Source organism: Meleagris gallopavo, chromosome 10, assembly GCF_000146605.3.
Source record: "Meleagris gallopavo isolate NT-WF06-2002-E0010 breed Aviagen turkey brand Nicholas breeding stock chromosome 10, Turkey_5.1, whole genome shotgun sequence".
In the NCBI taxonomy this organism is placed as follows: domain Eukaryota; kingdom Metazoa; phylum Chordata; class Aves; order Galliformes; family Phasianidae; genus Meleagris; species Meleagris gallopavo.
In genome coordinates, this window is record NC_015020.2 from 27,769,241 (window position 1) to 27,794,726 (window position 25,486).

The window sequence follows — 25,486 nt, forward strand, 5'->3', positions numbered from 1 at the left end:
AGTAATAAATCTGCTCCCTCTACTCTCCCTGCAACTCCTACCATTATCTGGTATCAAGACTCCAGGACTCTCTGGCAAAAGCATCTGACAGATGACTGAGAGAACAAGGGGGAAAAAAAAAAGGAAGAGCCAGAGATTGCAGTTGCTTTGACACATCCTAGATGACCCGAAAAGACTACTGCCACTACCAACCTTCTTTTGGGCTATTCTGTAGGAGAATGGAAGCTGCCATGACACACATATACATCTACTAGAAACTGGACAGATGGGAATAACACCATTACATTCCATGCAATAGAACAAGTAATCACGACCTTGATAGTTCTTACACTGCAAAAAAAGCAAGATGGATAGCTGCAGGGGAGGCACTTTTCTTCTTTAAAGACGTGTGGTGAGCTATAGACACTAAACCAATGAAAAGAGCAAGTAGCTCAAGAAATCAAATGGAAAATGAGAACAGCTCCAAGAAAGATAGGTCTGTATCAAGTGGAAATCTTACTGTTGTATATATCAACAATACACAGACATAAACGGAGTGAGGAAGCAAGGCAGGAGTATAAAACAAGGATCAGAGACTCCTGAGATAGATGCAAAGAAATTATTCCAACACACAAAGATAAATTTAGTCTGAATCATCCCAAATGACATCACTGCATTGGAAAGAATGGTGCACTTATTGTTAGCAGTGTCAACACAACTAACTGACAAATCTCCTGATATGCATTGGGCACAAATAGTTCTCCATGCAGTATCAGACACGCCTGACTTCTTATCCCACTCATTTCATTCCCTTTGCTGCTAGCAGTAGGATTGAGTAAAGATCCAGTCCAGTCAATTAGATTCTTTCCATCAATCGTTGTGAGTTCTGGTTCAAGCCCATATTTGTCATGGGCAATGGATGTTCCACAGAATATCTTGTCACTGTCTAAAGAGAAAGTAATTTCAGTGCTTTTCATATTCACTTATTGAATCACAGAGAAAGCAGATTTTGCTAACAGCAGTGAAAGACAGTGAGAAGAGGCAGAAATTAATTTTGGACTTTTACAAGCCTAATTACTGAGCTATTCCATCACTAATTGAAACTCTGAGATCTAGTAAAGGGTCCTAAAGACTGAAAACACTGAGTCACCTACACAGTCTTCATGTTCCAGTGGGAGGGGCAGAAGGACAGAAGAAACCAGCCCTGCATATGCAGAACCAGACTTGTACCAGATTCTCTTAAAACTTGCACATATTATTTCCTTAGAACAGGAATGGAACAGGATACCACAGATTAATTCCAACTATGACTAACATGGGCATGATCAGGTCTAACAGCTTCTTAAGTCTTAAAAAGCTGCAAAGTAAGCAGGCCATGCCATAGTGTAGCAGAGCTACAATTTAGAGATGCGTGCAAGACTGCATATTTCTTCTAAGTTACATCAAATGCAGAGGAATCAAGAACCAAACCTTTTACTATGGTCTCCGTTAGCAGATTTCAACATATCACAGCCTAAGTCATTGATTAACAAAGATTATAAAAAAAACAAACTCTCAACACTGCAGAACAACTGCCTGATCAAGAAATATAAAGCAGAAGGAAAATTACAAGGAGAGTAAAAGCTCCTGAAGAAGCTCCTACACAGCAATTCGCTGATGCAATCATGAGTCTTTAGAAACCACAAGATGCAAGAAATATCTCTAGTACCTCACTATTCTGCTGAAGTTTACAGATTCTAAACAGCTTTTTGACTGTCCAATAGCATTCAGAAATGGATTGTTCTTGCCTCACTGGGCTTCATATTTTAACAAACTGGCAGTGCAAGCATAGGAGATGAGGTAACAGCACAAAGCTCCACCATGGAAGGTTCAAACAGAACATCAGGAAAAATATCTTTACCATGGGAGTGATCAGACAATGAAACAGGCTTCCTAGTGAGAAGGTGGATATCCCTATATTTGTCAGCATTCAAGAGGTATTTGGCTAGCACACTTATTAACACGCTTTAGATCTTGACCAGTCCTCTAGTGGTCAGTTGGACTAGATAATTTCTATAGATCTCTTCCTACTGAAGGAGTCTATTACATTCACTTTTATCTAACTGGCTGCAAAGAAGTAGCAGTCTCTCCATACTCTCAATAATAACAATGTGCCACACAATGCTTCTGAAGTGATCACTGTCTGCTGGCCCCCTCCTTTAACAAGACACAGTTTAAAAAAAAATAGGAAGTGTTTTTCATATTTATACTTAGTTGTCCTGAACACACCCACAGTGCAGCATGACACACTTGTAATTTTATGCGCTCACTCCAGATATAGTCTGGGAAAATATTTTGATATTAGTGATTGCTTCCATACTGCAAGCATGGATGAATCTTTTATCATGCATATTAGGAAGGTACTTTCAGCTAAACTAAAAGTTATTAGTATTTTGTATACAACCTTTCAGCAGAAAAACAGTCAAAATAGGAAAGACACCCCACTTCTACTTCACTGCCTTCTTAAATATACGTTCCTTAATAATATGTTCTCAGCTTTACAATTCCTTATTTTTGCATCAAACCTTCTCAGTGGATTTTTTGATAGCCACAAAAATGCTTTTTGCATCCACAGTATGCATAGCTCTATTGGAGATGCCAGCTCCACATACAAAATCCCATTTGCAGAGCTTTATCAGACTCTGTTAAGTGAGAGAAGGGCATGCCAGAATGGAGATGAGACAAACTGGCTGAGAAAAAAAAAGAAAAAAATAGTTTGAGTCCTAGCCAAAGAAAGTAAAAATTTAACATGTTAGTTCATGACAGCACTGGAAAAGGAAATGAAAAAGCTTGAGCACTAGAAATGAGTAAGGACTGGCCCAAAACTGTCAACAGGCTACCAGTCCCATTTTCCACTTTAATTTCTGAGTATCTATAGGTAGGTGGACTGTTTCAAGTTCACATTTCTTTTACTACTGCAGCTCTATCAGAACAAAAAAAAAAAAAAAATCTTTCAGTTATTTACAGCCCGGAAACCAGAATCATTAGTAAGAGTCATGATCATCAACCCTAACATAAGAGAAAAAAAAAAAAAATAAGTAGGCACATTCCTATCTAAATCCAGCCAACAAATCTTGAAACCATGACAAGTAGGAAAAAAGAAGTTTTCTTTACTGACAGGCATACCAGAAAAAAAAAAATGGTAAATGAAATTATCCTTGGAGAAAGGTAACAGTTGTCTTCCAAGTCCCAGTTAAAAAAGAAAAGAAAGTCAAATCAAAAGTGCCATGCTGCAATCCATCTCTTCAGATGGAACACAAGTCATGACTTTCTATGCTGGATGGCTCCTAAGAAGTAGGTTTTATAGCTGTCTTTTCCACACACAGTGCTACATTCACTGCTACTGCTTAAGAATAGCACAGTGCATGGGACGAATCCCCACACGCTACTTCACCAACAAGTGTGAAGTACCATCAGTTGTAGACTGAATCTAATGATTTGACAATCATCTATGATGACTTCTGAGGAGCTATGAATACATAGGCATTTTCAGACAATGTTCAAGATTTACAAAACATTAAACTACCAATCCCTCCGAGCAATGCACTCATTCAAAAAGACAAAATACAGCTTGCTAAACTGGTTTACATGCATTCAATAAATCATTTGTAGTGAACTGTGAAACCCGTAGAAGATAAATACAATAAATTAAGTTCATTTGGTAAATGCAGTTATTGACTAGCTATTTAAAAAAGCGTTCATAACAGACCGTATCAGGTGTCTTTCTATAGCACTATACATTTACCTAACTATTCACCAAGGAAATAAGCAACCCTTTATATATAAAAACAACACAACGCTGTAAATTTAATTTTAATAATATTGACCCTCTCTAGCATTTAAATATATTATTCATAACATTTAATGAAACATTTTTTCTGAGCTATGCACCCTTTAGAACAAACAGGTTTTCACAGTAGCACCAGTCTTCTACACAGTAACAACTACTTCATATATTATGGTGAATGCATAAATAATTCATAGTCTATCCAGAGCTAAGACAGAAAATATTAGAGGATATGCATGCAGTAACTACCAGAATCAAAGAGGGCAGAGAAACAATACGAGCAGTGTGCCCTTAGAGACTTGCACAGTAAGATCTTGGTTTTCTTTTGTCCTGGGCAGCTCATCTAAAACATGGGGTCTGATTCTTGGATATGTTTGAATTTTTGTAACAACCGTAAGACTTGCTGGAATCACTAAGTAACTTTTAAGGCTTACCTTCTGTCTTCTATTTGTTCCTTAGCCATAAACATGGGGTTTTGGACTCCATGAGAATGGCTGTGTGTGCAGTTCCTTTATACAGGACACTTACATTACAGTTAGGAGGTCAACATCTCAACTTTTTCAAGCAGTTTAAAAAGTGAAATGAGAAAACTATTTTTCTCCATCGGGTAAGAGAATTAAACCCCTTTTCTCTGTTTTCCAGCAAGCTATTGTATTTTTATGAACATTCATGAATTCTATGGCACATTCCCCATTTTCGGCCAGGGAATATAGCTTTGTCATTACATCTGATTTCAATTAAGCAAGCATTTTTCTTTGAAACAGTGCAGAGCATTAGCTCATTGCATTTCAGTTACATGACATGGAAGGAGCTCCATGGGATTTAATTCTCTTCTTTTACTCTAGTGAACTTTCGCTGACATTAATGAAATTGTACCACTTTACCCAGGAATTTGGCTTACGGTATGCAGATAAAATTCATAAAACAGTATTTTATCTTCGCTGTTTTTAAGGAGTTCTGTGTTGCATCATTTTTACCATACAAATGCATTCTTGCTTATTGAAGCAATAGGCCTGTTTGCAACACCTCTGCAGGGCAATATATGACTGCACAAGATCTCTCCTATTACCTTCTCTTTGCTTTCTGTTTCTCCTTCATTTAAATAACGTTTTTTACTGTATCTTCTGGAAAGCCCAGTTTACTTCATAAGCCATGCAACAACATAATGGCTTCACCCTCCAGTGCAGCTAGTAGAATGGTTAAGGCAAACCAATTCCCTACAGGAGGAGGAGCAGTAGTCTCAGTACTAAAATTTAAAAAATCCTTCATATATCTGCCCTGGAAAGTCATTGCTACAGCAAAAAAATCCTGATGACTCTTACTCAGAATTGTCAAGTCAACACAGTAACTAAGTATTTTTTAACAAAATAAAAAGATAAAAGATACTCTTATAACTGTCTGTTAAAATGCTTTGTCAAGAGTATTGTTTATTCTGTAAGGAACAAGATCCTTTCTTCCACAGTACAGGTCAAGCCTCACAGAAAGGATGCTAATTAATCCCATTTGAGCACAGCCAGAGCTGACCTCATACAAGTTTCACAGAAATATACAAATGCCTAAAACAAGAAAAGTTCAAATTAATAGAAGAGATTAAGTCTGCAATTTCTTTTTGTTGCCCAGAAGTTTGTTGTTTTTGTTGAATCATTTGCAGAGGAAAAAAAAATACCTTGTCCCATTAGAAAAATATAGAAAAGAAAAATAAAATACCTGCAGCCTTGTATTTTCCTAAACTTAACTAGATGGTAAGAAATCAGTAGATTACTCAGAAAGACCCCTCTGAGATACTGATCTTGATAGCCAAGGTAGACTTGCACTTAATGCTTGGCAAATGGCACCACATTGTTGGTTTTGGGGTTTTTTTTTTTTTGCTAAAATAAAGCCAAACACGAGACAAACTAGATTTAAGACAGAACATTATTCTGGTTCGTGTTCAATATCTGCTTATTATTTTAACAGCTGTTTGTTGTTTTGTTTGCTTTTTTTTTTTTAGCAAGTATGTCTTAAAAATACCAGAGGGTGTTGTACAGTACTGCTCAACCCAGGGGTATGTTAACAAAGGCAACAAAGCTGTTCCATTCGTCCTTGGTTTATGTTCTTTATTGAAAGGAGCTATTAAAAGATTTTCTGAGAGAGGAAAAACAGTCTCAGTCCTTAGGGCTAAAGTTCCTGAGGAGAGAACCTAACAGGGAATTTTGCCTTGAGCCAGATCAGAAAAAATTCTGACTCTCCAAGTCTGGTAAGAGCAACTGAAACAACAAACAAATAGACAGGACTAGTCATGTACAGCTTATGAAAGTTAGATTACAGACATTTCAACTGGAAAAGATGGAATATTTCACTGCTGTTAAATACGGCAATCTGAACAACTGAAAAATTAAACAACTCTGGGTCAAATACGGTAATCCACAAACGGCCTCCAGGCTGCCTTAAACCAATCCAGAGAACACTAAAAATATTGTATCCACAAGAGAACATAAGAAAAGAAAAATTAACAAACTGAGAAACGTACTGAAAAGCCTGAAACTACATCCAGAAAGACAAAGGATATGAGATACAAAATCAACAGTTATGTTCACCATTACCCTCTGTTTCCCAGAGCACAGACATGCACGCGAACACACACATCCCAAGTCCCTCTTACAAGCAGTTCACTTGAAGCTGTGCATGCTTGTCAGCGATAGTGCATCTGCAATAATATTTTCAGTTACACAAGACCTCCTCTGGCTGTCAAGTGGCTTGCAGTGAACTCTAGAACTTACGGATTCTTTTTTTAATCTTTGTAACAGCAAAATTCTGTAGTTTACTTCAGGAGTCAGAGAGCATCAAAACTGTCAGGTGAAGTCCATCCTCCTAGATCCAAAGCAAACAACACCTACCATTTACACCCAGCTTGGCAGAGAACCCAGACTGAATTGATCTTTGCCTTTAATCCAAAAGCTGAAACATAGTGGGGTTTTTTAAGATCTAAGAAGGTTGCGTGAACCTTCCTGGGCAGCAAATACAGCTAGCAGGAAGGCCAAAAGTACACTTCAGTAAAGGTCTGTGACCATAATGTTAGAATGGATTCACTCACCACGCGTGCATCAGTGAACTGATTTTTGTTACCTACAATACTTTTGAACAGCAGTTACCAGCAAGTGCAGATGGTTGATTTTGAGCCATAGCAAGTGACAGATAGAGAAGAAAGTCTGACAACACAATAGCATAAGCCTACAAAAAAAAAAAAAAGTAATGATAAGCGCAAAGCAAAGCATTTTCCTTTAGCTCTTCTGAAATCTCTAAGAATACATTTCAGCCTATCTAGCAGACACTGCCTACAAACTGCATCATATGCTCTAGCGTTCCAGTAAAAATAATTGTGTGAAATTCAAATAGCAGTCTTACCATAACATGGTTTATGTGGTTAGAATTTAGTTTTCTGTGCCTATTCCATAGCCCTTGAGCAACATGAAAGGGTGGCGATTTTGATAGAAACAAGGTAGCTGGAATTTATCACTCCTGTTCGACTTACTCAGCTGTAATGAAGGTCTACACATCAAGTATTCCTTTATTTATGCTTAATACTTAATCAAAAAGATAAGTAATTTAATACTAGTTGCACAGTATAAACTTCATTCCAGATCAGTCTCTCTTGTATAATTATGTAAAGCTTATTCCTTTGGTGACAAAGTTAATAACTCAGAATACAGGTTTTAAATAAGACCTTTGGGAAAAACGGGGCCAGATTAGTCAGTGAAATGCAAGAGAAAAAGCCAAAAAAAGGATCTGATTTTGCACTTGCTCTCTCAGTAACTATGAAATCACTACAGACACAGAACAGTTTGAGTTGGAAGGGACCTTCAATATCATCTAGTTCCAAGCCCCCTGTTGGTTTAGCTAGATTTTTCTGTCAGGTTGAAAACACAGAGCAAAAATAGTTACACTCCTCCAGTCCCAAAATTCTTAACTGAATACCTTATGCATGAAAATTTAAATTTAGGTTACGGGAGAGAAAAAAAAGCCACATTACAGTTTTGCTGCCAAATACAATTCTCCAGGTTTTTTGTTTGTTTGTTTTTGTTTTTTTTTTTAATAAGTATAGCAACTAAGGCCTTAATAAAGGATCAATAAAGGATCAAGAACATTACATGTGGGACCATTAGACAGTACTTTGTCATCCCCTAAGGCAGTGGGGAAAGGAATCCTCTACAAGTGAAAGCCCAGCTCTTCAGGTTGCTACTCTACTTAAAAACAAATTCTCTGTGGGTTTGTTTGTACCTCCAGTACTCCAATTCTGCAAGACTAAAAAGAACCAAAAATATGTTCATAGCAACATCCAAACCTACGTGCAGGTTAAACAACTGTTAGACATATTTCAATAAACCTGCCACATATGATGTAATACAATTAGAATTATAACACCACCATTGTAGAAACCATTAAATCACAGAATAATTAAGAGACCTCTAGAGATTACCGAAACCAGCTGTGCCTGCATTAGGCCTAGCTTCAGATACCTCAGGCTGCTCAGGGCTTCGTCCTGCCGACTTTTTAACTTTCATAAGGATGCAATGCCATGTCCCTGTACCAGTGTTATTACAGTCTTAGTGGTAATCTCTCTCTCCTTGCATTTACCTGGAATTTCCCTTGCTACAAATTGTAGCTGCTGACTCCTCCCACTACTCCCCGCCCTCTGAGGAGCAGCTTCATCTGCAGGCAGCAGAAAACTGCTGGGAGCTGCTGCCAAGCCCCCAAAGGCCAAGCAAAACCCAGCTCCCTCAGACACTACTACCAAGATGCTCTTAAAAATAGGACATGCCTGTCTCCCCCATTCTTTCCAAAGGAGAAGCCCCACAATTCAGGATTTTTCACCTTTAGTTTCTATGGCAAGAAAGCATGCACACATCAGTTTTCCATACAAGTAGAAAATGTGTCCATGTGTGCAGGCAATGAAAGCAGGGGAAAATGCATCTCCGAGTTCATCCAATAACCCTCTTCCATCCCATCTGTCACACTTTAAAAAGTTATTTTCAGCCCGTAGTTGGGAAAAAGACAGGATTAAAGCCTGATTGTCACAGGGCACCTGAATTTGCCAGAGATCAGAAGTTTTAAAAATTCACACAGAGCAATCTGATGAATACAGGCCTCAATTAGGCAAGATGAGAGGCTGTCATTACAAGAAATGCCTTTGGGCACCTCACCTATTCAGACAAACCAGGTGCAACCCACAGCTGGCATTCAGACACCACTACCTCCAGGTTCCTGCTCCTATAGCAAAGCAGTGCTGCAGTGCCCCGCTGGGATGCAACTGTCTGATGGCCTCCAAACAGCTTCCTGCAGCTGGCTTCCAGGAACAGTCTTTCTCTCAGCAAAACAAGAAACAAACCATTGTTTGCTTTTTTTTTTTGGTCAATTAACAAAAAAAAATCCTCATGTAGTAACATAGAAAAGCCAACTTCGCCTTCCTCTTGCAATAAAACAATGATGCAGCCTATTGCATTGTGCCCATAGTTCCACCCTCACATAACATGAATTACAAACTCTCTAAGAAAATATTCAAACTGTTTTCTCCCATGGTTTCACAGTAAATATTGTTCTACTTACCCACATTTGTTTAGTGCTACAGCAGCAGCAATAAAATTTACAGAGGAAAGCCCTGTCTAACATTCTGTTATTTCTTCCTAATAGTAGACAGAAAAAAAAGCCAAAAATAATGCACAGCATCTTCCCATCTGTATACCACTGAACTTGTATTACCATTTGGGCAGATAGACTTCTCCAGCATTCATTTACACACAGCCAGGGACAGTCCCTGCTTTCTTCTGGGTTCCTAACACAAGAGCATCCTACATCAGTCCTCATTACCTCTTCTACCACCAACCATCAACCAAGTTCAGAGAGAGGCAGCAGACTTTCACAGTTCTTATATTTCTTTCTTTCCCTCTCTGCAAGTCTGGGAAGAAAAAGACATACTCAGCACTCAGACACTCCAGAGTTTCATAGAGTACTTAACTGATGATTCAAAATCATTTCTATTTAATAACACTGTGAAGGGGGAAGGAAATTGACAATTGATATTCTGAAGCCTTAGAGTAAGAAAACAAAATTTCAGATTTGTGTAAGTTTCCACTTGCATCAGTTCTGCAAGGAGACAAAGAATGTCCACTGTAAAAATTAGCTTTGTCTTATCTGTTGTTTCATGCAAGTTTCATATTCAGTCCTCTACACAACAGAAACTTGTACATTATCCTGTTTATTTTTGAAAAATAAAATTTAAGGTCTTGATGTAAAATCCCAACTAAACTTTTAAAGTCCAAAAGAATATTAGAGTACAAAGATGCAAGAAATCTTACACATTCAAGTAAAATTTGCTAAGCACAATGTAATTTGACTTCACAATTATTAATATAGTTTTTCCCATAATTTACAACGGAGGAGAATTGAGGCGACTTATAAAGAAGTAGCTCAGCTAATTCCCAATATTACTGGAAGTTGTTTGATACGATGCTGATATTTGATTACTGACAGCATAGTAAATTCAGAAGTAGAAGTAACAACTCTTATCAAAACTTAACCCAAGTGTCTATCATTAGCTATGATCTTCAGACTGAGTAGGTTTCAGGACACAGTTTCACTAAGTTTAAAAGTGAATGATTGTACTTATCTTTGAAATGCTAGCTTGCAGAGAGAATGTGTTACCTAACTCTGCATCTGCATTCTGCTATTATGCTTCAAAGAAATTATTTCAGTTAAGTTTAATCAATTCCTTCCATAGCTTTGGATACAGCTCTTATTATATTTCATTAGTTTTTCTCATGGACACGTATGGCAAATAAACAGCTAATAAAAGGAAAAGAAACAAACTATTAAGCAAATACATTACACATATGTAGGAATAGTGTACATACATTACACTAATTATTATCATACTCTGCAGTCACACATGGAATACTAAAAGGGAAGTTTTCATGCAAGATCAGCAACGTCTGGCACACACTGAAAGTTTTTGTTGTTGTTGTTGTTGTTGTTGTTTTTAAGTCTTCCTTAATTTATAAAGAATTCTAAATTCCTAAAAGCAAACAACCCATTAAAGACAATTAGTTTACACTTTTTTTGCTCAAGAATAGTATATTGAAAAATAGCATCTGGGCAGCAAACTAGTTGCCGATTCTACTCCTCTGTACCCAGACTGTCCGATAATCACAGCAGCATACAAAATAACATACCCTTTCCAGTCATCTGGAATACCACACTACGATTCAATATGAGTATTCTAATTCATTGTTTTTGGTTGTTTTTTTTTTTTAACTCCTCCAAATGAACTTCAGAGGTACAAATGAGCAAAACAAATAGGGAATTGCGCTGTATGTCTAAGCATGAGATGAGGTAAAGCAACGATAAGTGCTATGCAAGGAAAACAGTTCTTTCCATTTCCTTTGGATGAGAAGGTCTCCAGGAATTTTTCATTAAAAAAGGCATACCTTATTTCTGTAGTTGTTCGTGACTATTTTGATCCAAGGTTAAAATAAAATTATGTCCACTGAATCCACACTAGATTAATGTTATCTTACCATCTCTGTTTCATAACAGATAACCTGTTTCAAAACAGTAATTATTTTTCTTATCAATAAAACAGTAGAAAACAATATAACCAGCAGTTAAAGTGTATGGCTGTTTATAGAAATCTTTACAGAGGAGGGAAAAAAAAAAAAAACAGAAGCCATTCCACACCAACTAGTTGTTGCATACCCAAGTCTGTTAGAGCCCCAGACCTTTTAAGGTCTCAAAGCAATTTCCAAACTCATTTTCATTTGGTACAAGAAAATAAACGTTTTATCCTACTAAATAATTTTTGTATCAATTGGATGTTCAGGTTTTTACTTCAATGTTTTCCCCAAGTAGACCTCCCACAGTTCTCTCTGAACTACTGATGAGTTTTCCATTTTTTTTCCTACAAGGATGTTTATTTCCATAAATGGATTACACTTTCCCACAAATTGCTTTAGAGCAGTTTCACGCAACGCTACACAAGACACTTTACAAATAAAGCAACAGTACTTTAACAGTGCCATTAGCAAATTATGACTAGCCATGGTGCTTTGCTTTAAGGCCCAGAAGGAAATTCACTTCTTTGGGCTTTATTCACAAGGTGCTGAGGACTTCCCTTCAAGAGCAAGATTTAGCAAACAGACAGAAAAACTAAAAAGCAGCAAATCTGTCAAATTCAATTTTCTTTCCACTCTCGCTAAATGTTTTGCTGCAGAGTTTGAAGCTATGAAGTAGCTACAACACATTTCCAGATGCCTATGATCTGCATTATATCTGCCTTTTGGGGAATGCACTACTCACTGTATGATTGTTCTTCATCTCAGTGGCCTTAGGCAAACTTGAAACTGATGATCAGAAGTAAATAGGAGTCCATAGCTATGACAGCTTTTACAATTAGCATTCAGAACAAGCACACCAATGTCAGCCCTTCCCACTGGAGTAAATGACTGGCGGTAGTAATAAGGTCTCATGCAAGATTTCAGTGGGGAAAAGAAAAGCATAGACTCTGGCATTAGTTTCAGCAAATATTTGAAGCTGAGTTTTCAGAAACATTCTTTTTCTAACCATTAACTGAAATACCAGACACACCAAGGAACAACAACAACAACAAAAAATACTGAAGCAAAGCTTTAAAAAAATGCCAGCTGAACTTCACCCAATGCAGCCCAGGTACAAGCACTCCAGGAGGGCAGAAGTTGAATTTACACACCATCCTCTTGACACATGCATATGTATACAGTTATTTGCTGAATAAGAAAACATATCTAAAGCAATAGAGGCCTAAGAACAAAAGAACTCGGACATATACAATCTTTAATCCTGTTTATTAAACTGTTTATAATTACTATTGGAAAAAATATCATTAGTACTAATGGAATACAGTTCTACTTCCTAAGTAATTTGGCTATCCTTTTTATTCACCATGAAATGTAGAAGTTAAGCAAGGCAGATATTTTGCATTACCTAGAGTTTGGGCAGGATTACAGGTTAGGGGTGGAGGCATATATAGCCAACGAGGCACACGATCTATGTGTATTGTTCAATGGTAGCAAGGCTAAATAGCATGCAGCCACTGCAGCTAAGCATACTGGAAGAGGTCACAGAGATATCTACAAGCACAGGAAAAAGTGAGTGCTGTCATAACAGTGACCCTCAGCTGGTCCCATGTATCATGCATTTGGTTTTTGGATTTGGGTCTATTCTCATGGTAAAGACAGCAGTTACAAGCAAGGAGACTAAGTCTCTAAAGTTAGTGTTGTTAACAGGAAGGGTGGTTAGCTGGGGGAAGTTCCATTAGATTTAATTTCTTCAGTTCTCCAGTTTCATCAGTAGTGACCTGGAAAAACCACTAAGATACCTTATGTAAAAATATATATATAATTATATGTATATAGTACACATATACGTACACTATATAAGCACTCAAGTGGCCGTGAATGCAAGAATATGTATTGCAACTCATACAAAATGAGAGACAGAGAGCCAGGCCTTGAGATTAAGGAACAGAGCAATTGATGCTGAGAGCAAGGACACTGCAGATCAAGGACGGCTCAGATTGTTCCTAAAAATACCATTTCTCATATCTTCTTTGAGAATGTTCAACAGCCCTTTGCTATTCTGTTTTTTTTTTCCTATGTTACGCATTCCAGAGCTCCTTGAATCAATCCCACAAGAGTAGGATCCATTCTGTTTTTATAAGGTAAAAAAAAAAAAAAGTCCCCATCTCTGCATAAGAAACAGTAATAGAAAGCTCTTTTCTGTTAATTATTAATTATTATCTGATTAGATTGTCACAACAAATGCAAATACAGGACCATTATCATAGGTCAGTTGACACAGTAACTTGTAAATAACTTACACGCAGCTGTCAAGTAGGTAGAAATGCTTAGTAGTAAAAATATTATGAATTTCAATAATCACGTAAGTCCCAGTGTAGACATTTTAGCTGAGATTCAAAGCCTCAATTCATCTGCCAAATCAGAACACACACAATGGTAGAAGCATTTTGTTCTAGCTTAACCACATCCCAGCAGAACACAACACAGTAAAACATCAAAACCTTCTAGCACAGACAAATTCAAAAGAATAGAGCCAGTTCCACTTATGAAAATAGGGCAAATCTTAGGAATTCAGAGTAGAGAAACCATAGACAATATACTTCAATTCACTGTTTAAAGTAGAAGAATAGAATAATGATTATTCAAAATACTCCAGGTGGTGTTCTACTGGCCTCAGAGGGTTTAAAATAATACTAATGTGATATTAAAGAGCTAATAAATAACATTTTTACTTGTTAAACATAGTATTATCCCATCATTCTCAAAAGGAAATTATGTCTAAACCTAAGTAAACAGTAGATTTGGAAATAAATAAAATTCATGATGAGCAAAAGATTGTGGTATTTCATTTCTGGCCTTTCTGGAACTTAAACACCAAACGTTATGAAAAGATGTCTCTTTGTTACATGCTCCAGAGAACAACCCTCTTTCTAAAGAGGCCTGGGAAAGTTTCATTAGTAGTGAGCTTATACATATTTTGAGGGAAAAAAATTTACAAAGACACGGATGTCTAATCCAACACCAAAGCAATATACAAACAATGCCTCATTAGAGGAAATAGGATCAATAAGTAATTCATTCCACATTTCCACTACACAAATTGCTATTCCCATGAAATAAACATGCTTTTATGTTAACTGCCAACTGCTCCACACCTACCTGTGCTAGCATTCCACTGCTTATTGGCAATGCAGATCGCTCCAAAATGCATCTTTCATAAGAAGCTATACTTTGTTTAATTACTAGCAAGTGTAGTGCTTCCTCATCAATTTTAAAGCATTATGCATGCTACACAAGTATACAGGAACTACTCTATAGGATTGTCTTTCCACAACATACTCCATTATTCCATTACAGCACTGCTTGCAAGATTTCATCTCTTAAGCTATTCCACCCAAGTTCCTACATCATCTTTGTTCTTCTCACCAGTAAGGATGAAAAAGGATTCCTCAAACCACATTTTGTCCAATTTCAAATGTATGAACAACCGGATTATCGGGATGACACATACTTTGTTGCTTAAAGAGGAACTACAAAACAACAACTTCTGCCCCATTATTGGTTTATCACATAACTATTCAAATGCAAAACTGAGGCAGGTCTTGATTTTGTGCCAGTTTTGCAGTTTGAGTTTTTATATCTCTTCTGAATTAAAGATAGAGGAAGCCCAGTTTCAAACCAACTGAAACACCTTTACATATTTTGATCATAATAGTGATTTTCAAGGTTCCTTCCTATTACAATGCATTTTCTGGAAGAAAGTGCAAATTAAGGACTTCGGTGTCCAGAGAGAAATATATCATGAGTTCTGGGATGTAGTCTGATAACACATTGCACACTTTAAAAAAATAAAACACAAGTTATCATAGTTCCAGTAACATCTTGTGTAACTTCAAGCACAATCCACCAGTGGCTCTCTAGCAGCCCTCCCAGAGTCTGTGCATTGGTGCTGGCTGCTTGCAGACTTGTGCTTGGAAACTGCACCAAACTTTCCTTCTACTAAAGATGCCAAATGCCTGTTGACTGTATCCTCCTGAGCTGCTACAGACATAGGGATATAAATTCACTCAGCAGTGACTAAGTATCAGATTTGTGGAGGCACAGGTTGAATACTTCTTCCTGCAACGCATGCACTGGAGAACATGCATCATCACTTAACTTTTCTTCATCTGGCTATCCATAGTAGTTCTGTGTGCCAAATATATGCCCACCAGGGTAGCCCTAGACAGATAGCTTACTCTAGCTATGGTCACTCTTGCTCCTGGCTCTGTTTCTCAGTGATGACACCATCTGAGCAGGACCTCTGAAAGTCACAGCAAGGGAAAAACCATTACAGCACACAATCCATATTGCAGCAGTGCAGAAATTGCCAAAACGTAGCAATCGTATCACACAAAAACAGAGCACTAACACTGCATTGATTTCTCCTCTTGGAAGAGGTTTTTCAAAACAACTGTCCCACAGCAAACTGTGTGTGTTTCGCTGTTAATTACATTTGGAATTGAATGTTTTCGAGGCACTTGAAATGGATACAACTCTTCTTCCTTGCATCACATTTGTCTTCCCTCAGGCATTTTATAACCAAAAAGAGAAACAAAAACAAATCTTGTGGAAGCCACAAAGAATAAAAATGGCAGAAACCAGTAGCATAGAATAAGTGATCTATTGCATCACATAACACTTTCCATCTCTGAAGATGATATATTCACAGGAATGATTCCAGTCATAGGAATAGCTCACAAAACTGTTGATCATCAGGATACAACAGGCTGTGTAGAACTCAAATTACCGTTAACCTGCAGAAAATGTAGAAGATGCTGGGAATTGACCCATCAGATGGGTATCCTGTCACAAGCAGAGAAGGTCACCCTTTTTCTTTTCCCAGGACCTACCTCTCTCTCAACATGTTAGAGGAAAGAGGACAGTGTAAGCATCAAATAGAAGCAAAGCACAATTTCAAGTGTAGGAAAACAGACAGGTTCATGCACAAACATTGCTGTAGGAAGTTTAATAATCAAGGGGTGTGTGAATTATCTTGGACCTCACTGAAGTAAGATATGTACATCACCTCCATGGAAGACCTTGTATCTCACTGGAAGTCTAGTTACTGCTAGGGACTTGTGTAATGCAAGGTCTTTGACAGCATCCTGTCAAACATGCTACAAGCATACATGAAGGATTTGGTTAAAACTCATATGTTGTATTTTGCAAATTTGTTCTTTTTACCTTATAATTAGATAAATATCAAACACTTCCCTCCCACCACAGACAGAGGCACCTTTCACTAGGACAAAGCCCAAAGCCCACATCCAGCTTGGTCTTGAACACTTCTGAGGAAGGGACATAGTACTATTCACAGTGCACATTTTCAGGGAAGATTTCAGCTCACTTGTTATCTCTGCTGGTAGAGGGTCAAGTCCAGTCTACACACAGAATAAATTATTTTTCATTCACTGCATGGTAAATAAACAGCACACAACAGAAATAAACTTATTTTTGGATTTCACACCTAGCTTTCACAGTACTGGCCCATCACACATACATTCTTGTTGAATTCTACCACGTTAAATCTATGCAGCTTAAATTGTACCTTGACAACATCATTCATCTCTACCATTCCCTTCAAAAATCTCCACTTAAAGAGACAAAAGTTTGTGAATGTAAGAAGGCATAATCCACTGCAAAATCTGGCATTTGTAAACTAACATCACCCTTGTGTCTTAAAATATCATCGCTCAATCCTCAGCAGAAGATATTAACATTAACAGAGCATCATCATCTGGAGATGTTCAAGGCCAGCATATATGAATACTTTTGATGTTGATAGTTATGAAATATTGTTTTGAATAGTAGTGCCTGATACAGTAGAAGTTGGGGAATTCAACACCTGCAGTGATAATGGTGATAATGGTACTAATCACTCAGTTAATCTAGCAATCAGCAACGTGGCATGGAGCTGCCATAGTAACAAACACAAGATAAATCACTTTCTTCCAGGAAACCTCTACACTTCACTCAGCGATTCTGCTATCTTCTTAAATACCTATTAGGGTGAGGCCTGTGTGCGTAGAAAGAATACAATCCAGTGTGTTAGAACTTGTCTCTTTCTCTGCATTTCCTCAAGAGAAAAGAACTCCTCAGAAGAGTTTCACTGTTTACAATGAGGAAGTCCCACCAGTGACTGGGATACAGTGTCTGGAGCTATGATCAGTGAAAGCAGCAGCACACACTGTAGGAAAATTGCCTTCCCAAGAGCTACACACAGTGATCTTTTCCTGCGTTAGTCTTATTAAAAGGGGAACCCTTGACATCTAAAGGCTATATGCTTTTCCAAATGTTTTTAACCACTGTAAGTAAACACCAGTTAATAGCCACTTCTTTTCTTCGTACTTTATATGCATCTCCATCAAACATCATTTACATTAAGTTTTCCCACATACAAAACTCCAGTGCTTAATGAGTGTCAATATCTTCGCGAGCAGAATAAGAGCAAAAGGGAAAAAAATAAAGCAAAAGAAATCTGGGAACTACAGCAAGTAGAGCCCCAGGCAACACCACAGAAGTATTTGGAGCACAGGTGGCAGGGAGCAGCTGCCTTGCCTTCCTATATGCTCTGCCCCCACCTATCATAAACTCTATACATGTTTTTAAAAGCCTGTGCTATAGGTATATTTCCATACCAGTTACTGACCAAATAAACCAGAATATCTGGCAAACCTGAGAAAGAAGGTGGATGCAGCTAACAGGTTTGTAGTTTCAGAAAGAAATTAGCTCCCTGTCACATCAAAAGATGTGTTATTCCAAAATTCCCTTGTCCTGAAGGGACTACGTGTTTTTCTCACGACAACTGCTGCTTTCACTTCTGTCAGATCTAGACAGGAGTTTTCTATACTGCCTACGTACTTAAAGTATAGGCATTACATTAAACTCATACTGATAAGTATTCTTGATCTAGAAATTTAGATTACTCCTACAAGACATCCACCTAGGAAATCCAGTTTGCCCTACAGCAAAGCTGATCTCCTATCTGTTTCACTTTCTATCTGTGCACCTTCCTGTATTAACAAGATTAAGAATGAGGCTGACAGAGTGCTGCCTGTCAAGGAGCACCACTGGAACTGCAACCAAACAGGACTCCAGGGTTGGGCAGAGAGAAAGCACTTAATGCATTATAACTTAAATAGCTTCCATCTAAGGAAGGCCCTGCAGAAGTCACGTCTGTGGCAAGCTGGGAGACATTGTGTCACCAGGCTGCCCAGAAAGGGCTGGGAGACACTGTAGCTTTCCCGTAGCAAATCATCAACTACGAAGGCCAGAGGGGGGATTTGGGATGTGATCTTTCAATAGGATTAAGAACAGGAAAGAAATTTTGTCTTCTAGAACACTTGCAGATTCAGAGAGTGTTTAAAAAAAAAAAAAAAGAAGAGAGAAAAAAAAAAAAGCATATGCTTGTCTTTGTGAAGCCCAGCCCTGCTCATAGAGTTCAGCCCCTATCATGACTGAACTCTCAGTTGCATCAATGCTGCCTGCTGGAGTTGGTTACCACCCATCCCCAGCAGAACCTGTGGGTTCAGGGAAGTTTCTGCACTTTGTCATAGTTATTAATAAAAGCTGCCACAAGCTCCATACACATGAATGAAGAAAAATATAAGGTAAGAACATCCACGTACCACAGATTCACTACTAGGGAAGGAACGGGATGGGGGAAGAAAAGGTGCAGTGAAATAAGCAGCTGCTTTTAAAGTTGAATGCCACGGAAAAATGCTGAGGAAAGTTTTAAGAGCTGAGTTTGGTGAGACAGAGGAATGTTTATTACTTGGGGACTTGGAATTATATGTCCTGCTGGTACACTGAAGACAATTGCTACGCAGCCATCCTAAAGTCTGAGGTAATCAATCCTCTGTTAGAAGATCAGACTGAAAAATAACAAAGCGCTCTCAGAAAGGTTTTATTTACCAGAAGGACCAGAGCATGAATGTATTCAAAACACACAGAAAGGAGCAAGGCAGACAGCAAATGAATGGGAAAGAAATCATTCCCAGCCCAGGGACAGCCTGCAAGTGACAGTGGTGCCATAAAGAACAGACGTGTTTGTTCCTTGCTGGCCACACTTCCACCTCCTCTCCATTCGTTCATTGCCTGGCGCTGGCACTGCACCCCCTGCCCCATGGCACACTGCTCTGAACACTTATCTGAGGAAAGCAGCTGGGGAAGGCATGTGACCACAAGGTAAGTTGGTGCGAAGGGGAAGGACCTTGAATAGTATCAATAGCAAACGCAATTAAATACTAGATGTAGTTGTGTGGGGCATGTGGACCTCGGGTGAATTCAGCAGAGGAGCGCGTGCTTACGGAGCAACCGGAGCAGCTGTGTACGTCTGCAGCCTTAGCTTTAAAAGCAGCAAATGCTGCAGTCAGAAAGTCAGAAAACCACTTCCCCCGTTCCGTCCTTTGTAGCGGGAGTCTGCTGCCAAATGCTACAGCTCCTGAAGGAATTCAGCCCCACAAAGTCAGCTGAGACAAACCAGAGCCCCTCACCCCCTACGCTCGGCGCACAGCTCCTTCCTGCCGGCCGGCAGCGCGCTGACAATGCGGGGAGAGGAGAAGAATGGCAGAGGGAAGCAGAGCACAGCTGTGTGGTGCGGAGTCTCTCTGTATCTGTCCGCCGAGCACAACTAGTATTCGGAAAAAAAGACAACGAGAATGCAATAGGAGCACACGGAATCCATGCCTCTGAGCAGCAAGGGGCTCTCTAACAATGCATTCAAGCAACAGATAGAGATTTACCTTCAAAATGCAGGCCATGTTCTCTCTCTATCCTTCCTACCACAGAGCAGCGGGATTCTACTTTGTGAGCAGCAGTTCCAGTGTCATGCAAAAGGCTGGCGGAGCCGCACCGCTGCCAGAGCCCACATTCTTGTAGATGCAGACGCGGGTACCTCGCACGCAGGATCCGTTAGTCATATCTCTCTCTTCGTGCCCCGTTTGTTCCACCCATCGGCCTTCCACTGGCTGGGGGCCAGCCCGGTTCCTCCCTCCCTCACGTGACCCCGCTCAATTCACAGCCCCGCTGGATTTCTGCCAGCCCCGGGATGCTCGCGCAGCAAAGAGCGCGCGCGAACGGCAATCCGCAGCCTGCGGATGCGTTGTAACGCACAGAACCGAGCCGCGTGTTTGCAATTAACCCTTGTGCAGCTCTAAGTGTTCTCAGGAGGCAGTGGCTGTTAGCTGATCAGCAGAGTCCGAACTCCGCGTGCTATTCGGGCTCTAAAGAACCCTTACGCTGCTTGTTACAATGAACTATTGTTTTACATTCAGCCTTTTTTCCTGTGCAGACTCCTTTTGTGAGCTAATCGGCAAGCGACACAAATATCCCACCAGAGGTGCCTGCGTTGTGCTGCATGTGCCATTTACTATAAAGGACAGACATACACTGCAGGGAATGGAAAGTGTTGTGCTGTTCGGTTTTGTTTCCCAAAAACTCTTTGAACTTTCTGTTTTTCTCTCCACTGAAATGGGATTAGCTGCAGTTAACTGAACTGTTGAAGAATTTTATTTCAGTTGGACTTTGCCACTGGCACAGCTGCCCAAAAAAGCTGTGGATGCCCCATACCCAGAGGAGCTCAAGGCTGGGCTGGATGGAGCTTTGGGCATCCTGTTCCAGGCGGAGGTGTCCCTCCCCATGACTTGCAGGTCCCTTCCAACCATAAAACCCAGCCACTTGTTAATTCTCTGATCTTATTATTAAATCCAAACTCTTCTTTTTCATACTGGCCTTTATATTATAAAGGTCTCCCTTCATGTTTGTCGCCTCTCCTGCAGCCTCCTTCTCTCCCTTTTAGATTCCTAGCACTTCTCAATACTATGTTATAACTCTTTTTCTTTTTTCCTGTACTTGACACCTTCTGTGTTCCTTTTGTGCCACATTGCTTCACTCCTGTTTTCCAATACACTCTTCCATAAATTGCAATTGACGTCTCCATTCTCTCTGCAATGACTCAGGGTACTTGATTCCACACAGCTAATACATTCCAGCTAACATTTTGAAGCTTTTCTTGCTGCTCCCTGCCCGAGCAGCCTCCCCCATCCGGGCACAATCCCTCGAGACAATAAGTAGGGTGAAACTAAAGGAGTTAGCCCTCCTCATTTCCATGCAAATTTAATCATCCCCAAAGCAGAACAGGAAGGGGCAGGGTGGCTTTCTTCAGTTCATACTCATTGGCTGCCTTCCTGTGTACTTTATAAAAGAAAAATGCCACTTTGTGTTTGGTCTTTGTGCTGTCCCTTCAGACTGCCATAGGTTTGTTAAGTTTTTTCTTGTTGAGTTTTTTGTTTTGTAGGTGCTGCAAATTCCTTAGCCCCTCTCATCAGTGGAATTCACCTCTGCTGAGCTCCAACCAGCAGCCAAGGCTCCTGGGATGGAAACTGTGTTCTTACAGAGACTGGTAGAAAAGCCTTACTGATGTTTGTAACCATGTTGTCTAATATAACCAAATACCTACGCAACAAACCAGGGGAGGAAACCCATGAGGAAGGAACCTGTGGTCCTTATGGATTGCTTCTCTTAGAACTCCTTATGAATAAACTTCTCTCACGACAAAGAGCTCTGTTAACTAAAAAGACACGCACATTATTATTTTAAATAGTTGCTTATCTCTCCAGCAGTCAAAAGTCTTTTTCCTGGATTGAAACTATTCTTTCTATCTACTTGGTGAGTAAGGGAAAAGTTTCTATCCAAGACAAATGAAAAATATTCCCTCCTCCCCTTCTTTACCAATACCATAAAGCATGAGAGGAATGAGACTTGGAGAGAAACTGTCTTGAAAAGGTCAACAATTTCAGATACAGCCAAAGCATTAGGGGATTTCCAATGAATTATATTCCTTAAGGAAAGACAGATGCAGTAGGTATCTGTTTTAAGCATCTCTGACATGCTTTGATCCAAAAATACCATAGTAGACAAAATGTGGTGACCTTTAACATTCAGAGTTCCTGTAAATAGAGCCTAAGACATTTATCTTGAAGAAAATCCATCTCATGAACATTTCCGTGGTTTCTCTTTGCCTATATTCTCCCAGAATTAAATCTGGGGAGGAGAATACTGAAAATTACGCCTTCCAGACAAGACGTTCTCTCCTTTAAGGAGGGATATGAGATTCCACTTCATTTGTTCCTGGGGACAAGAACTGAAGATGTGACTCCACCTGAGACAACAGAAAACTGCAGTAGAAAGAGCAGCTTTAGGCTGAGCTAATTTCACCTCCAAGAAACATGAAGAAGTTTCACACCAACCAAGCGATAAAAGCAACCAAACACTGCAAACATATCTTTTCCCACAAGCATCATGAAACACTTCAAATCAAGCTTGATATACTCTTGAAATCAGCTTTAGGTCAAACATGGCACACTTGAATTTCAGCATACCAGTAGGTATGGAAGCTGAAGAGAACACAAGGCTTAGTACATCTCAAATTCTGTTTTTGCTTTTCAGAAGGTTCTTACAGTTTACAACAAACACACCAGAGGTGACTCAGGGAAAGAACCCAATGGGAAGTAGATATTGCCCCATACCTAGATTGTATCTCAGTGCAATTTATCTGAACTTCACTCAGCCACAGGCCAACCTTACTGCATTTAAAATAAATATTGAGTTTAAAAAGAATTACTTCTGCACATTTTACCAGGCAGAAGACTGGTAAAACACAGTCCCTCAGTGTTTGCTTGGCACCATTACAAACTCAGCTCAGCACCTTGCTATGGCTCAGTGTCATAGTAAGTTTAGCATGGGCACACAGCACTTCCAGACCTTACATTTCTTAAAGTTCCTCCGTCTCTTTCTAATGCACACATACATACACTCAGATCCACAACTCCCAACTTTCAAGTGAATATTTTACAAAAAATTTATATACATGTAAAGTTATTTTAATATATAACAACAAAAAATGAGCATTGGCCAGACCTAACACTTTTAGAAATGTTTTTTCCCTTCCAAGATCAGGCAGATCATGAATAAGGCAAAGGTTACATTAGACTATATTCTGCAGATATAAAATTGTGTAGTACAGGGCTTTCATAAAAAGCATATAACATCAAGAAATAACCACTATTAAGAAAGGAAATGTATAGATATAGCTTGCTCTGAAAGTAATGCCTCCTATTTATTTCCTCTAATTAAAGCAGAGAAGCACTGTGCCCACCTATGCCACCAGATATTTTGACTGCATAAGAACAGTGAGGACAAACAAATATAAAATCTCCCATGATATCCAGAAGAAAGTACATCAAAACAATTCTGAAGGGCATTCCAAAGTGAAATTACCTGTTTGAAAATGTTCTGTCATTTAAAAGCAATGTTGCTGACTACCAAATACTGTCAGTTAATAGGCATATCTTACAAGTTCTGCAGCCAAGGACACGTTTTCTTTTTCCACCATTAATGATTTACATTCTCTGCTCCTACTATCAAAACTTTACACTTCCACTATTTTTATAATTCTAACATCACAAAAATATTGAAGTTATTTCACACTTCGATACGCCTGTGTCAATTTGCCCTCTAAGAAGATTTTATCTGAGAATACAGCTGTTCACATAAAAGCTTTGGAAAAGGGAACCAGAGGCTGCTTTAATCACAGTAGAAGACCCCAAATTGGAATAGAAAATTTAAACCCAGGATTTCAATTTAGGAGAATGCCTCCTCCTGAACTGCAAAAAACAGAGACTGTTCCCTGCTATGCTCCCCCCAAAGACCCATTCTTTTACTGGCTGAGCTGCTGACTTTATTGAAACTGCCTGTTTTCAGGGACTGGTGGGGAGAAGAAAGATTAAACCAAAAAAAAAAAGTTCCCATACTTCATCCCTATACATTCCTGATGTTTTATCTCATGTTTCATTGCACTTGAAAGCACAGCAGTAAAGACAGATCTATTTGATGCAGGAGTTAATTTCTCGCTGGGAAAAAAAAAAATTAAAAAAAGCTCTATTTTGATCACTCTGAATCCACATAAACTGAAAGTATACTCCCCTCTTAAATGCACACTCCTCTTATAGCACAGGATTTAACTCATGGTCTTGTTGCATTGAGAATTATACATCTGCATTATTTCAGCATGCTAAAACAGATCTGTAATATGATGACAATCATTTTAGGAACTAAAAAAGTGTTTCACATGGTGTCCAGTTTAGATGTGTTTCAGTAAGTTATGGCTCCAATGTTTAGCCATAAATCAAAAATATGATCATATAAAAGAAAAATAAGCAACATTTTCTTGCTTAACAGAGGTATTTTTTGGAAAGATATACAGAGAAGGTAAGAAAGTCACTAGGAACCTACATACTTCTATTTCTACATCTGATTCTGCATTTGATTATCAAGTTATAAAACCAACCAGACCATCATACCGAAATCTAATTCCTTACATTAAAATTATCTCAATGAAATTAAAAACTTCCCTATCCAAAGCTCAAGGAACATGAGCAGTGAAAACTGCTTACAGACCTTGAATTAGGAGCTTCACTGCTCTGAATGCAAAAGACTGACACTCAACACCCCCTATTACATTCACACTCCTCTTGAAGTCCTTAGAAATGCTGACCCGATGTCATGCTGTATCCTGCAGGTCAGTGTTTCTCTTCTCTTTAGGCCCAGCAGAACAATGACTACTTTGTTATTAAGACTGGTCATCCATGAAAACTACCAGTGGCAAAATCCTGCTGTTCCTTGCAGAGTCCATCTTAAGCTATAAACACACATTCTCATGGGAAAGGTTGTTACATGCTTTGTGATATCTGTTACCTCTCATACCAGACTTTTAATAAAAGATACTTAACACAATCTGGTTAATTAACAGAAACAATGTTACAAGTTTATAAAAGCTTGGTTCTGAAGGTTGTGTTGTCCCCCTCACTTCTCTCATCTTTTTTGAGTCCATCTCTTGATCTAGAAAAGGCAAGAGCGAATGAGCATTACATGAATACGCCATTTCCTACAGGATAATTGCTTCACCCATTGGAAAAATAAAAAGTTACAAAGGGGATGAGATAGAGGTCATTAAGGAAAAAGTACATCAGTTCTGCAATGACCTAAACCACAG

General features: G+C 38.9%; 1 long non-coding RNA gene across 1 annotated transcript; it reads right to left on the reverse strand.

Annotated features, from left to right (window-relative positions):
- Positions 1–19,507: 19,507 nt before the first annotated feature.
- Positions 19,508–20,890, reverse strand: LOC109369351. Its single transcript, XR_002118316.2, has 2 exons — positions 20,178–20,890; positions 19,508–20,065 (listed from the first exon to the last, which is right to left on the reverse strand). It is a non-coding gene; the product is annotated as an uncharacterized LOC109369351 (long non-coding RNA).
- Between the last annotated feature and the right edge of the window lie 4,596 nt (positions 20,891–25,486).